Raw genomic sequence first — 12169 nt, forward strand, 5'->3', positions numbered from 1 at the left:
AAATCAAACCAATTACAATCGATTTAGTTTGGATTAAATTAGATCTCTTAATTGGTTTAGATTGGATTAAAAATCCCTAAACCAACTTGTAATTGGTTTGCATTTCACTTAAGATAAACGGTTTGGTTGATTTGCACACTCCTATTTAGTCTAGGCCTAGAGTTGTGTTTAGCCTTTAGTAAAATAAAAAGGAGCTTTATCCCACATTGATTAGGAAGTAAGTGGAGGGGACCTAAGACTTCTTTAAGGAGCTCAAAGTAATTGTTCATACTACCCTCGTTATAAACTAATTTATTGATTTGGTCCTCAATCGTTATAGTTCCGTTCAGCAACATTTTATTTCGAATTGGTTCCAAGTAAACAAAATAATGAGATTTGTCATGATTTTTAATTTTGAATTACGACACTAAATAAAAAATTTACTTTAGACTTCAAATCCTGGATTCTACTTGTAATTACGCCCACTTGAGTTTTTATTCAATGTTATTATGTTGGACTAACTATGCCTTACTATTCATATAACTTCTGTAATCTTATGGACCTTAGACTTATAACCAAAGCATTCATCGTAGCTTGAACATACAACAGTGCGATGTGGATGTATCTCATTATTTCAAATCCTGAATTAATCCTCAATAATGGATCTATGATATTTGCGGCTGTGTTGTCCCTCCAGTTCCTCCAAGCCTGCAACAATGTTAGATATGTTAGATATAAAATTCTTTTGATTCAATTGAACATACATTAAAAGTCTTGCATTTTACGATGAACTATTATCTAACTTGTACTCACATAGCTTAAAAGGTCTTCTACATGTTCTCCATGGACTGAAAGAATTATTTTTCTGTCCGCTCAATGTTTCTAAGAGTAACACACCAAAACTAAATACATCAGTCTTGACTGAAAATTGTCCACGCATAACGTATTCTAGAGCCATGTATCCACTACAATAATTAACGCTTGACTAATTAATATTTAAGAAAATTACATAGCCTTTAACTAAAATCAAACATCGTTACATTTATGCCATTTTGTCGACTTAAAAAAGAATATTCTGGTAGAATATCATAAATATTTTATTAGAATGCTCTTCGAAGATGGAGGTGGAGATGTCTGACTATCTTTGTTGGGAAGAAAAAAATAATATGATAGGATATTAAAATTACCTGGCAGAATATCTCCTTTTTAGTTTGAGTGGCATAAATGTTAAGTTTATACCATTGGGTGATAAAAATGTAAAGATAATATCTTTTGAGTGAAATTTATGTATTTCTTCAATATTTCGGTGAAATTTAAGACTAGAAACTAAAGAGCTTCTATTATATGGTTATATATGTTGTGTTGCTTAGTTTTTATCTGAAAATCTTTAGCATTTGGGTGTGGACTACAATATCATACAAAATGATCTGAACGAAAGCTTACAACATCATTAGTATAAACTAAGGCTAGCCAAGGTGGACATGTTCTTACTAGGTTCCCACAATTCTACTTGTGTTGCCTTGAGTTTGATCAACAACAAACAACCTTGCCATTCTAAAATCCGAAATCTTAGGGTTCATTTCTTCATCTCGGTGGATAATTCTCAAACGTGAATCTTCATGAAGATAAAGGAGCCCTCGACCAATGCCTCCTATAATTTTATAGCGGCCCTCTCAGTCTAAGTTCGCATGCTTCATTAGATCTACATAATCATATAAGTATAATTCAGTTAACATTTTAGAGATGTATATGCGTTAGGTAGTACTTTTCAAGGCATGTATCATAATGGAAGCATGGTTGATATATTTTCTATGATTCCCCATATTAACAAAAGCAAAGAAAGACAACCATACCATAAATAAAGTGATCAAGGCTTGCGTTTGGAACTATGAAAGAAGAAAAGAATGATTTCTAAAGAATTGAGAAACTGTATTCTATATTAAATTGTATGTACAGTATTAGCTATAAATAGTTTGATCAACTTCTAACTAATCAAAACCAGAACTACTTAAATTCTTACACGTGTATATAAGCTCTAACAAACTCTAACAAACACTCTAACTCACTAACTGATTAACTTCCCAAATAGCCCCCATCAAACTCAATGTTGAAAGACTTTTAACATTGAGTTTGAACCGAAGATCTGGGAACTTTGAACTGGAGATGGGTTTCGAAGAACATCCGATGCCTGATCCACATCAGGTTCATGCTTGACTTCAATCAATTTCTGAAGCACCTTTTCTCGAACAAATACAAATCAAGCTCTACATGTTTTGTTCTGGCATGCGAAACGGGATTGGCAGCAAGTTGAACAGTGCTGAGATTATCACACCAAACTACAGGTCTACCCTGCATCTCAACTCTAAGCTCCTTCAATAAAGACATTAGCCAAGTGATTTCTGCCACAACATTTGCTAAGCTCCTATACTCAGCCTCCGTGGAAGACCTGGACACTGTATGTTGTGTCTTTCAACTCCAAGAAACAATGTTTGATCCCAAATAGACACAATAACCAGAGGTAGACCTTCTGTCATCAGGATTGGATGCCCAATCAGCATCACAGAAGGCCACCAAATCAAGCTTACTCGATTTCTGCAAAGGAATACCAAAGTCAAGTGTACCTTTCAAGTATCTTAGAATTCTCCTTTTATTTTCATCATATCTAACGGTTAGAAAGTGACCTCAACGATTATGAGGTCATACTAAAGAAAGTACTAAACAAAGAAAAACACAAAAAGATGGCCAAATAAAAATTTAAAAAAAGAAAAAAAAAGTGAGAAAAGAGAGAAAAGAGAGGAGTAACAAAAAGAGACAAATATATGAAAATTATAATCATACATTGGTGTCTTGGCCATAATAAAGCAATGTGAAAGCATCTCATTATTTTAGGTCCTGAACCAAGTCTCATTAGGGGATCTACAACTTAAAAATAAAAAATAAAAAAAGAAGTAGAAGAAAAAGAACAGGTGGTTCGACGATGTATTTACGTCCACAGAGAAGAAAAGAGGAAAAATCCACTAAGGAGTAGCACGATCAAGTGAGAACAAATCAGCATAACATAGTTAACTATCAACGTAAAGTTCGAAGGAGAACAAATTAATCAAATCAAATTTCTATCCCACAAAATCTGCCACAATATGTTTGATCAAAACAATTCTTTCTTTCTCATTCTCAGTTTAACAACAACATTCAAGGTCCCCCTTTAGGATATACCATTTCTTTTTACTCGATTTAATATAAATTTATCAAAACTTAGGGCAGAGCATAGTGTAGTTTTGTACATAGCTTAAGAGGTTCTCTGCGTGCATTTTCTTTTTTGACAGCTTACTATTTCAAAAAGTAAGCCACCAAGACTATACACTGGACTTGACCGAAAATCACTGCAAAGAAAGAAAGTTTAAATTACTAATATTTAATACATGGAATTAATCAAACCTTGTTCGAGCTTCAAATTCTAAAAGAGCACTCTTATTTATTCCAGAAAAATGCTAATATCACTTTTTTATTACTCTTATTGCTATTGTCTGCATTTATTATTTGACGTGGACTCCACTATCACAACTATGTATCAAATTGTGAACGCAAAAAATGATAAAAAAAGGTGGCAAAAAAAGTAACTTTAACATTTCTCATTCATCTCGATGGGATTAACACCTTACTATTAATAAAAAATGAGTCTCATTAAGTAAGCAGGTGGAATCCACTCATTTGTGAGTTATGTGGTTTTATTATGATGAATACCATTTTTTCTTCAAAAATTATCCACCTGACAACTCAACTGCATCAGCATGATGTATATTATTCTATCAGGAGGAACTTAAAGCATATTAAGTATTAACTTGATCTCTTTAAAGATTGGATAAACAGTATATTGGAATTTGGAACAGGAGCGGAAATCGACCTTCAAAACATCATATTCGCGGGAGTTGTGGAACTTTTAGCAATTGTACCCTCACACTCATTCTCAGTGTACGTCAATCATCTTTTCAAGGATTAGCCGATTAGTTTCATTTATTACCCCCAAATTTTAAGCTAATTTTCACTTTATCCTTCAAACTTATAGAATCATACTGACCACTTTAAACTATAAGGGTCAATGTGATATAAGAATTTAAATTAAAGTGATTTTAATCATTAAGTTTTAACTTTATGTGTTTTGAAATGTGGAGTTTGAATTTGAGATTCAAACCATAAATTTTTAGATTTAAGCCATGTGCGATTTGAACCTCAGGCCAAAACAAAGAGGAGGGTTTACCGAGGGAAGCCATCTCTAACTTATGTTGTTCTAATGGTATTATAACCCATGGACATGTTTAACCATCACTTCTCAGTTTCAGAATTAAACCCCAAATCATACAAAAGTTGGCCAAACAATCACACGCATTAAGAACAAATTATAACACTTAGCATAATGAAATAAACATCGATTAAACTGAAAAACTAAGAATAATGAACAATCATGATCCGGCTACATTGTAGCATTAGAAATTGAAATTAGAACATAATTGTAAAAGAAAACATCCGAACAAATGAAAAGTCAACATATGAGAAAGAAATCTAGAATAAATTGTTTTCATAATCGAAGGCAAACGCCGTTTCCGGTTGATTCGTCGTCTTCTCCGTCGCACAGAAGCGTCTCTCCTCTTTTTAGCCGTCCAAAAATCCCCCTAAAAACCCTAAGATTGTCTATTTATACACTTAGGTCTGATGGTTGGCCTGCGTTTTAGTGCCCCAGCACTCATCTTCAGTACCATGGTGCTCTGGAATCGGCTCACGCTCGTCACGGCACCCACGCTCCAGCGTCCCAGTGCTCTCCCTAAGCGCCATAGCGCCTTGGCGCTAATTCTTGGCACCATGGCCTTCATAAGTTCGCACATGATGCCTGCTAGCACTGCAGCCTTGCTTGTTTGGCGCCGCAGTGCTCAAAATTCCTCAAATTTGACTATTTAAGGTTCTTTTGCTCTAAAGTTTCATCTCCTACAAAACAAACATAAAAACAAACGTAAATCTATCCTAGAAACTCAAAAACCAACAAAAAGCTAAGATTTGCTATCAAATTATTCGACTGTTGGTTTTGTTTTTTGAGTTCAGATTGGTTAAAACGGCACATAGGTTTAGACCTACTTTAAACCAAACATGGGTTTTATTGGGCTGGATACAAACCTTTTTTTTTTATTACAAAGAAACACTAGTTTAAACTAGAACCTGAGTTCAAACCATCAAAAACCTCATACCAAACATAACATAAGTTTGTCACATTTAACCCCATTTGTTATAAATGCCTTAAAAAAATAAATTTAACCCCATTTGTTATAAATGCTTTAAAAATAAATGGAGTTGTTCTATGTGATGGCACGTGAAGGAGAGCAGAGAGGGCATTTTCATTTGCGACAAAGTGGGTATCAGGGTAAGGTTGATATGATAAAGTGAGAATGACCATAAAATTTAAAGAGTAAAATAGAAATAACAAGTTTAATTAGCACTAGATACAATTGCTTCATATATTGGGAGAAAAATTAAGCAAAATGAAACGAATGCTTTTGTCTTTGCTTGTATAATTAGCGATTGGAGTGAAAATCAGAAGTTATATTTCATCTAGTGTTATCTAAATGTAGTACAGTGTGGTTTTCTTTAGCTTCAAAAATCAAAAGTTATAAAATTCGTGATTTTTTTTTATTAAAAAAAAAAGAAAAAGAAAGTGAGAAGATTCATGACAATAGTTGATAAATCTATGAAATAGACTCATAGACTTACTTTACCATTTTTCTTTGTGCATTAATTGGCTATATCCTTGAGATTTTAGCTGTTTTTAGTTTAATTATGTGCTTTTGTGTTCAGCTTATTTTGGGTTTATTTTATTTTAGTGTAATTTCACTTTGTTTTAATTAGTTTACTACTAATTTATTTTGTTGCTGTACAGTTTCCCTTCCAAAATATTTATTTTTCTCATTTGTGTAGTTGAATTTGGTGTTAGGTCGGTTAAAATGTTATTTTAGACCAAAGTGGGGGCAAAAATACGAAGAAAAAGTTTCAAAATTCTAATTAGAAATCACATGTATAATTTTCACACGCTCGCGATTGTAAAAGATCCTGAATTCTCCATGTCAACCGTCAGATCAAGAAATTGAGGATTAAGATGCGTGTGTGATATTCACCTTCCTCTTCGTGGGTTTCGAGCAGGCAAAATGACTGCGCCAGCCATTCTCCCCGCGCCACGTGATGAGCTTCTCTCCCACTATCTCCTTGCTCCCAATCCGGCGCTGCCACTTGTTCAGCTTTCTTCTCCCCTTTGTGCGTGTAATTAAAGGCAATTTGGGCTTTTTGATCGGCCACTCTTCTCAGCACTCCCACAAACAGAACCAGACCAAGAGAGGGAGAAAAGAAAAGAAAAGAATGAGGAAAAAAAAATAGAGAGAGAGAAATAAATATTTAGTTTAAGATTATATTTTTAGGAGTTATTTTTAGTTTTAGATTTAACTAATTTTATTTTGTAAACACTATTGAAGATGGCATTTTGTAGCTTCAAAAGGGAGGAATATGAAGATTTGGATAAGAGATTTTGAAGTTTGTGACACTTTTATCACGTAATTTTTTTTTCTATTTTTATTATCTTTGTTTTTGTGTAATCTCTAAAAATGATTGATTATTGGTGTTGTTTATTTTTATTTGTCATTATGGTTTGATTTTTCTTGTTCTAGGGTTTCAATATTGTTTGATTTGTGTTGCTTTGATTTTTCATTTATTCAAATTAATTGTGTTGTCTAAATTTTGTCGGATAATTACAATATGTGGTTTCATGCTTCTAGTTGATTGATCACTAATTAATTGATTAGGAAGCCATAGATTGCTATTGGAAGGTGGATTTGCGTGTTAGGCCAATTATGGAGTGACGTAATTTTAACGGGATAGGAATATCCCCACTAGGATTATGTAGCCACTAATGAAATTCGAGAACCTAATGAATCCTAATTAATTGGTAATCATAGGAATATAGTTTACTAATTGATATAGGATTTTTTCGATTCACTACCGGGAGGGGCTTTTGGAGAGTTTAAGAGATTTCGGCTTTTATTCAACTAGAAAACATGTGAAATTGAATTCCTAGAGCATTTTATTAGTTTTCTTTAGTAATTTGTTTAATTTTTCTTAATTTTAGTTTTAGTTAGTTTTTCTTTCTCGGTAATGGATTGTTCGAATAATCTTAGAGCTAATCCAATTTTGACAATTAACCCAAATTAAGCACAATTTCCGTGGGAGCAATATCCATACTTCAGTATACTTTATTACTTGTACGATCCGTGCACTTACGGAATTATGCAATAATAGTAATTTTCTTCTTAAACAGTCAAATGTGTACTTAACGTAGCGGAAGCTTAAGAAAAAAAAAAGAAAAGAAGAGATAAATTCTTATTATCCATTAATTCACCTAGAATATCGGGAAACCTGTTGATTCAATTAGAATACCGAAAAATAAAACTTCTATAAACCTGTTGATTCGTTCACGAATGCCAAGAAAATATGCATCAATCACTCGTTGATTTAACATAATACCGAGATAATTGAGATAGATATGTTAAGAGAACTCTCAAAGCATATAATTTTATTAATCATCAAAATTCTTCTACTGCCCAAAATAACAATACTAGAAAGCCTTTAAAGGAAGTTGAAAATACAAATAAAGGAAAGAAACTAAAAGAAAACAATCTCAAAAACTAATTTTTAGAAACTAGAAAAAAGAAACTAATTAGCTAATCCTAAATATTCTAAATTTGAAATTTATAATAATTTTAAAATAATACTATAAGATATCAGGAAACAAATAAATTAAAATTCAAATGTGAAAAGAATTGGGAAACTTTCGATTTGCAGCTTCACGTCTCCCAGCGGTCGTCCGCTAGTGATCTTCATCTTGCGCTGCATCAGTACTGTGTAGAGAAATTAAGAAGGGTGAAAACTGTAATGGCGTTGAGAGGAGGGTGGTAGAGACCTTCTGGTGGGTCGGTTGCTGGTGTCCATGGCAAAATTGTCATCCGAGAGATCAGATTAAGAAAACGATTTGATGCAGTTAGAAACGCTTTTTTTCCATATATGCCTACGCATATCATACTGATTATTCATTTAGACATCGATTCAAAAAATTATAATTATTCTTATTTATCCCTCTAAACTTTAGACCCATTCTCACCTGTATCCTATGGAAACGTCTTCTCTACCTCTCGTTCCTCACGTGCCATCACATGCAATAACTCCATCTATTTTTAACAACACATGTAGCAGATAGGTGAGACAGATTTATAATTTTGTAGTGAAGTGAGATTACTGTAAATTATAAGAGAGAGAGAAAAAAAAAGAGAAAAATCTGTGAGAGAGAACAAATAGTATCAATAATTACCTATGGTTCGTTCACTTCGCAGATTTGAGTTTTCAATTCGAGCTGAGATGTGACATTTTCTGAGAGCTTTTCACTGTAGCAAAAAAAGTTAGATGTGACATTTTCTGAGAACTTTTTACTGTAAAAACCTAAAACTGAAAACTCGAATCGGTGAAATGAACGACGCCTAAGAGTCTAGACATATAAACTATGTCGACATCCTCTAATGACTCTATTCGGCACCAAGCTCCCACTCAATTATATTAAATAAAAGGTTAAATGAAGTAAAAACTAAAAAGTAACCAAAAAACAATAAAAGGATATATATTTATCTTTTTATACCATGTGCTTTAGATTTATTTAAAAATTATACTTTTAAGTTTTAATCTCATCCAATGTATAGCTTTAAATTAGATTTAACACTTAAATTTACATCTTATATTGAATTGATTTTGACATTTAAAATGACCAAATCATCCTTAAGAAAAACATGCTGAAACTTTCAAAAATTAGAACAAATTAAAATAAGAAACATATAATTAAGAAGCTAATTTTGAGGATTTTTTTTTGGGCATTTTGAGGTCAAAACTATGAGTTTAAAGCTTTCTTTTTGATTTTGAGGGCATTTTTGAGGTCAAAATCGAGAATTGATCATGAAAAGGTAAGTTTTGTGTATTAAATTTTGTTTGAATGTATATATTTAATGAGATTAAAAATCAGAAGTAAAATTTTTGAAAAAACTTAAAACACATATAAAAAAGCAAATATCCCCAAGTTACATCTTCCCACTAATGAAAATAGCAAGAAAAACCCTGAGACTGATACCCGAGATGATCACCACTGTACGCTTGTCATTCTTACCGGACCCTGTCACCAAACAAGGCAGGCAAGGGGGGAACAAAAAAAAAAGATATATTATTAGTACTTAAAAAAACAGAATCAAGGATTCTTTTTATTGGAACCTTTCGCCGGTGGAGACGAGAGTTTGGCCATTTCGTTGGAGAGTTTGGTTGGGTACTTTAATGGTGTCATCGGATCATCACTGAAGCAAAGCAGAATATAGAAGAATGAGCTTCAGTGAGTTATGTGGTTACATAAAATCGAATTGGCAGAGCATAACGAGAAAATCATGGGGTTCCATGTTCAGGTTCTTTTTGTTTCTTTTTATTAAATTTTCCTCGTTTCCGGTGGATCAGTTTTGTAAGGAAATAGTGATGACCGCTAATAGTTGATGGGATTTTTTTTTTTTAATTATCATTACTAAATTAAGTAGAAAATAGAAATGGCCTAATACGGAATCCCACCTATCTTCTTGAGTCCCACTTTACTTGAATAGTGAGATTTTAACAGGATATTGAACAAGAGTGCTCAGGTTATAAATAATTGGCACAACGTTGGCGGCTGCAAAACAGACCCGTTTATTTTGCTGATTCGAGTTTATAATTCGAGTTAAGATATGATTTTATGTGAGAGCTTTTTACTGTAACAAACAAGTTAGATGTGACTGTTTTTTAAAACTTTTTACTGTAATAAAACTCGAATTCTAAACTCGAGTGGACGAAATGAACGGGACTTTAAATTGGAAAATGTCTCACTGAAATGGAATTTCCTTTGAAACTCAGGGAATTGAAGCCCTTGAATGCAAGCAACAGCGTCCTGGCCCTTGAAAATTTGGAGCACTCGCGTTCCCTGTCGCGAACTTGCGGAGAGAATTGCCGGAGGCAGCTCGGTTTTTCAGATCTTCCAATAAAGTCCTGAGGTCTTGGAAAATTTCATCCACATTGGATGAAACATTTTGAGTGTCCCAGATATACAACGTTTGATCGGTCTCCATGACGCCGCACATGGAGCGGTTGGAATAGCGCAACATGCAGTATTCATGCCATCCGACCGCACGCCTCCTTCTGATTGGGGCAAACACGCGGGAGAAGCTGGGTGGCATTGTTGAGACAACTGATGCAAACATCGGGAATAGCGTCTCCTCTGCACAGCCCGATTGCGTAAACTTGGTTGGATGAATTGCCGTATGAGAGACTGTAAAAGCCGTAGCCATTGCCGTCTTGCGAGGGAAGGGTTAATAAGAATGTGGTTTAGGTTGGCCTTATAGGTACTCTTCCTGGTGTAATTGCCTTTGTCGTTATCACACATGTAATAATCGAAGTCTGGCTGAGCAATGGCTTGGGTGATAAGGAGAATGAAGATTTGAAAAAGTATGAAAACAATAACTTAGCCTTACCATTGGTTGCTGAATCTGATATGGTGAATATGTACATGAAGTGAAAGATGTGTTAGATGATATATGATATTTGCTTTTATATATTGGGGTTGAAACTCTTTTAAAGCGCAGCCAACGTGCAAATAGTTAAATTGGTTTATTAATTTATATTTCTTATTGGTGGAAAATTGACTGCTTTTTGACCATGAAACCAAACTATATATAGAAACACGTACGTGGAATGGAAATATTGACATTGATTAGTATTTGATGGAGTAATGTGAACGTGGATTTAGAAATGTTATTTTCCATCAAATAATTTCTTGGCATTTTCTTTTATTATACACTTCTTCCTTTGTCCAATTCTAAAATTCCCCAATTACATGCATTATTCTCAGTCAATCAATTATTTGAGTATGTCGCTTTATGTGGTAATCACATATGGTATTTACCACTCGTCTTCTATCTTTTCGGTGAACTCCTTTGATTGACATAGTACTTTCTCCTAAAAATAACAAATCGTTCTCTCAAAAGATGATGAACACTTCAATACACTCACTGACAATCTTCTGAATATTTTTCTCTATTAAGCCCGCACACTTAGTGAGTAGAAATGAGACCTTTAAATAGAACAATTAAGGCTTTTCAAGAATCTTCTCAAACTCCATAGTTCTCTCTCAATAATATATTGCACTTTTATCTCTCTGATGAAGCTATATAATATCTTCACATAATCTCCTTTCTAAAAAAATCTTCCAAAAATCTCTCCCCAAATCATCTATAAAAATCTCCACGATTTTTATGCAACCAGATCCGATCTTCAAGATCTCAATCTCTATAAAGATTTTTATTCCACTAGATTCGATCTTCAAGATCTCCATAATCTCATGATTTTCTCTCAAAATAAAATCTCCACGATTATCTCCTAGATAATGTTTGGAATATCTTCACGATATTTTCTCAAAAAATCTATACAATATCTGATTCTGAATCTTCTTCTGCAATCAGAAATCTTCTTGAACCTGTTTTTTAAATGGATGGTTCCATTCACATACTCCTTTTTTCTCTCCAATCCCCTTTTAAATTTAAATTTCTTTTTATAAAAAACCCTCACATAATATGACAAAAAAGGACCATTATCATAGACTCAATTAGATGTTATAGAAAGGAAACTAATGGTTTTTTTTTTCACCACACACCTCACATATCATATCATTATTTACAAATTTTTGCTATCTTAAAATCTATAACAAATAATTTCATCTTTCAATGGCTATTTGAAAAAGTTGTTAAATATATATTTTTTTGCTGATAATTTTATTTTTTAAGGCTAATCATTTCATTTGCTTTCGTTTTTATTAAAAGTTGGATTGATAGTGTTTTTTTTCCTTTTTTTATGCTTATTCTCATGATATGTTGTTTTACCATGTCTGCATTTTCTTATGCATTTCCGTCTCTTTGTTCTTATTTCAGCTTATTTCTAATTCAACTAAAACACTTGTCGTATTGAGTAATTGTCTTGACTTCTATGCTTTTAAATTGGAACTCACATTTTGCGAGCAAATTAAGTTGGGTATTGTAATTTTGGGATTTATTTGCTGAAT

At 33.2% G+C, this 12169-nt stretch overlaps 1 pseudogene; it reads right to left on the reverse strand.

The window, feature by feature from the left end:
- Positions 1-510: 510 nt before the first annotated feature.
- Positions 511-4806, reverse strand: LOC112090746 (annotated as a pseudogene).
- Positions 4807-12169: the final 7363 nt, after the last annotated feature.

The sequence above is a fragment of the Morus notabilis genome, unplaced genomic scaffold (assembly GCF_000414095.1).
Source record: "Morus notabilis unplaced genomic scaffold, ASM41409v2 Scaffold738, whole genome shotgun sequence".
Lineage (NCBI taxonomy): Eukaryota > Viridiplantae > Streptophyta > Magnoliopsida > Rosales > Moraceae > Morus > Morus notabilis.